This window comes from Rhamphochromis sp. 'chilingali', assembly GCF_963969265.1.
Source record: "Rhamphochromis sp. 'chilingali' genome assembly, chromosome: 2".
NCBI classification, from domain to species: Eukaryota; Metazoa; Chordata; class Actinopteri; order Cichliformes; family Cichlidae; genus Rhamphochromis; species Rhamphochromis sp. 'chilingali'.
Genome location: NC_137930.1, coordinates 1,674,777 through 1,679,052, shown reverse-complemented (window position 1 = coordinate 1,679,052; position 4,276 = coordinate 1,674,777). Strand labels below are relative to the sequence as shown.

Below are 4,276 nucleotides of genomic sequence, written 5' to 3'. Positions count from 1 at the left end.
TTGCCACATCACTAAGAGCTTGCAGCACAGTGCATCCTTCTACGATGACACCAATGTCCTCAGGTGTATCTGCAGAGTTTGCTCCTTCATGTCTGAACAACATAGACTCCCAAAGTCAGCTTCTCTGTTTCTCTGCTTGCTCCAAGATCCACATAAATAAAAATAAAAGAAAAAGATAAGTTAATTGCATACATATACATATGGACAAGTAAGTCCACCTTCCATTTCCAATCCCAAATTAAAAAAAGGAAAATAGCTGATCATTTTCCTTTTTTAACTTACCAAGAATTCCTTGAACAGGTCATCTGGCTTTTCATTTAAGTAGAGACAGACAGCTTTCAGAATGCATTCCCGTCGAACATCAATGCTGGGATTCTGGTGGAGATAAGAACTCAATATGAGGGAAGTTTCCTATTTTGGTTCCTTCCAACCTCTTTACAAAACAAAGTCAAAAATATTAACACATAATCCAGATAAGTGATTAAGCAATGTTTCATAACTCACATCAGTGACGTGCAGTGAGGTTCATGATTAAGTTGATATTGCGTTTAGCTGTTCCCCCCTTCTTTTTGAACACTCTAAGGTGGTCAGCGTAGTGGTCCAGCTTGGCCATGAAAGTCGACAACAAAGGGACCATGGTGATGCGGGCGAACTCCGCAACAACCTGAAACATATTAAAAATTACAACTAGAGAGTATTCTCTATTAATTTGATTAGAGGCCACATGCAAGAATGTTACAACTTTCAGTCAAACATTTTGTATCTTTTAAAATTAACAATTTACAGTACTTTGTTCTTCAAATACAAGTTCTTATGAAAATGACTTCCAATAACAAAGTTAGTAAGAATTACCTCAGTCTCTGAAAACAGGGCAGGCCATCTGTTTTTGACCTCTGCAATGAATGGCATGTCTTTGATGATTTCCTGTCTTCGGTAGCGATGATAGCCAATGGAAACTGATACAAGGAGTTAAATGGATTATATATAACAGTATTACACATTATTCTGCACTTCAATGACAACAGATGAACGCATGTCTTATACTTTACAAATCAAAATGTTAATCGCTTAAATCCCTGCGTTTGACACTAAACCAGAAATCAACATGGAGTCGAATTCTTTCAAACAATGTAGCAAGTTAATTGAGGCACATTTCTAAAATACACTATACATTCATTTCATTCTTCAAACTACAGGATCGCTGGCGCTCCCGGTGGTCATTACTGATGTCAGGGAGCAGGTGCGGTAGATGTTGGGAGTAATTTTAAAACTGTCGGTCTTAGTAGGCAAGTCTCACCTTAACAGGAATCGCAAAAGATTTTGGAAAATTACACCGAAGCAGGTTCAACAATATTTGTTAAATGTCTTCATACTTCTAACACGTGAGAGAGGTATACAAACTAGAGTGTTAAAAAATTTACCAGGCATCATTTGTTTAAAAAAAATGCAAAAGTATTCCCGAAAGTGTCAGATGTTTATCAGTTAGTATACATTAATCAAATTTGTCATCCTTAAATTGTTGTACTTACCAAATAATCCTCAGATGGCGATGGATTCTATCCAGGATACTAAGCATATGCAAGTCTCAGTTGAAAATGGCGGATGATCAAACTTCCACACTGCACATGTGCAAACTTAGAAGTATGGAGAGCCTATTAGGACAATCCTCTTTAAATTAAAGTGCTCTTCATTTTAAATGAACTTTTTACGTTGGATTTAATTTACTGCATTTTGTTGTATTGAAATCTTATGTTGTTAATTAAATTCAAAACAACATACTTGTGTTTAAAGTTAAAAATCAATTGGTGGCATTAGTTTTAACATAAAACATTTACATAATGCTACCAACATCAGTGTGTCATTTCTTAGAGTGTACTTTGGATTACTTAATATATTATCATGCTTTTTACAACTACATGAATGAACTATTGCTGTGATTTATTACTATTACTGAAGGTTACTCTCCATACCAACACCAGCTAGATGTTTAAATCTTAATATAAATGAGTAACAGTAGGTGGACATTAGGTAAGGCTGCACTTTTTGCAGCGATCTCATATAGAAAACTATACGTGTGGCCCCCTTTTAGCAGGCCACGAATCAAAACAAACACACTGTGTTGGAAGGAAGATTGCTGCGAGTAACATGCGTTTGATTCCCCCTGAACATTCAGATTAGTGCAGCATGAATTCATACATGAGGGGAAATTACAGTGAGAACATGTGGAGGCTGTTAGAGGGAAAACATAGTGAGTTCAGTGCACTGATGTGACATTGTCCTGACGCATTTAGTTATTCTCTATGGTTAAAGAAATTGCACTAATGAATTCATATTTATTATAAATAATCCTAATTACACATCTTGCTTCCGTGTTTGTGCTGTGTCACTAAAAACACATTTTATTTTGGTTTTATACATCGATTAATGACCTGCAGAATCTCCTTATCATATTAACTGATTCATAAAAGTCAAACTTTATAATGGATTGCATTTATAAAGCGCTTTACGTTTTCTCCATCCTGACAGTGATGACATCCTTGCATTACATACTTTAGGTGTCATGATCCGGAGTCTGCGACTCCGTGTTTGTTTAGTTTATTAGTATTCTGTGGTTTTGGTTACCTTGGGTGTTTGTACTCTTCTGTTTCATGGTTCATGTTCCTATGTTCTGTGTCCCCCAGTCTGTGTTAAGTTGGTGTGTTATGTCATTGCGTGTATGTGTTTCCTGTTTTATTGTGAAGGTCTGCGTCTTATGTGAGTGTTTCAGTTTGTCTCCCTACTCTCGTCACGTGATCACTCCCAGCTGTGTTCCCACCTGTATGTAATCTCCCTGTGTTCTCTGAGTGTATTTAAGTTGTGTCTTCTGTCATAGTAATTGCTGGTTCGTCTGTGTTGTTTCCCCTCGGTCTCCCTGCGTCTTCCCGTATGTATTTCTCCGGACCTCCCTGCATCCTCGTTTCTGGTTTGTCTTATTAGTTTACCCAGTTTAGGTTTCCAGTTTCATGTTTTGTCGCCACCGTTGTTTGTACTTACCCACCTCTGTGAATAAACACTCACCTGCACCAGAGCTGCCGCCTTTTGGTCCCTTTCTACAATTCCACACGGCTTGCCCCGGCAATCCGTGACAGTACGAACCAGCCCCCATGGACCCAGCGGCAGTAAATCCGTCCGAGGAGCTCCGGGACGACGTTACATATAACGTGGAGATTCTCCTTGGGCTGTGGCTTGAGGACCCTCCAGAGGAGCTTCGCCGCGCCGTGGAAAGTCGGCTACAACGGCTCTTTTCCGGCCTGCCATGGCTTCTAACTTCGCTTCCTCCGACCGTGCAGGCTTTTCTCCGGCACACACCCCACCTTCTCTCAGCCGCTCCTGCCTCGCTGCCCGACTCGCCGGATGTGATCTTGCCCGGCCCGTCGGAGCTGTCTGCGGGGAGGAAACACAGATCGCGCCGCCGGCGCGCCACCCCACAGCCGGATGTTCGGACTTCTAATTCCCCGGCTGTGGTGAGTGAGGACTCTGTGTCTTTTCCAGACTTTTTGACTGTTCATTCAGGGGCTGTGTTTTGTGTGGCGGATGTCAACGCGAGCTGCTTATCACCTGTGCAGCTACCGGCAGCTCAGTTAGCTCCCCCGCAGCCATTCTCAGCTCAGTTAGCTCCCCCGCAGCCATTCTCAGCTCAGTTAGCTCCCCCGCAGCCATTCTCAGCTCAGTTAGCTCCCCCGCAGCCAGTGCTCCTCTCAGTTCAGTCTCCAGTGCCACCTTCAGTTCAGTCTCCAGTGCCACCTTCAGTTCAGTCTCCAGTGCCTCCTTCAGTTCAGTCTCCAGTGCCTCCTTCAGTTCAGTCTCCAGTGCCGCCTGTAGCGCAGGCCCCAGTAGCTCCAGTGCCGCCTGTAGCGCAGGCCCCAGTAGCTCCAGTGCCCCCGCTACCCGTAGCTCTGGCTCCAGCATTACCGGTTCCACTCATTCACTCCATGCAGGGAGAAAATTTAAGGTCCAGTCAGGGAGTTTCTCGCGCTTTAGCTGCTTCAGGCACCGTTCTGCACTCCAGGGCTTCCCCAGAGGCTAGGTCTCGGTCCCCAGCTGATTCTGGACCCCTGAAGATTGAGCAGCCCTCAGAGAACAACTCCGTGTCAGTGCTGTCTGAGCAGGGCCAGTGCTCAGTACAGCACCCATTGTCTTCGTGTCTGCCAGAGGACTCCATGCCTGCTGGCTTTGTGATGGCTTCTGCTGGAGGGTCCAAGGGGCCCGTCCAGCCTTCATCTCGTGTCTCCGCTGG

General features: G+C 43.6%; 1 long non-coding RNA gene across 1 annotated transcript; it reads right to left on the bottom strand.

The window, feature by feature from the left end:
• Positions 1–532: 532 nt before the first annotated feature.
• Positions 533–1,858, bottom strand: LOC308391664. The gene is made up of 3 exons (XR_013970683.1): positions 1,530–1,858; positions 853–956; positions 533–664 (listed from the first exon to the last, which is right to left on the bottom strand). It is a non-coding gene; the product is annotated as an uncharacterized lncRNA (long non-coding RNA).
• Between the last annotated feature and the right edge of the window lie 2,418 nt (positions 1,859–4,276).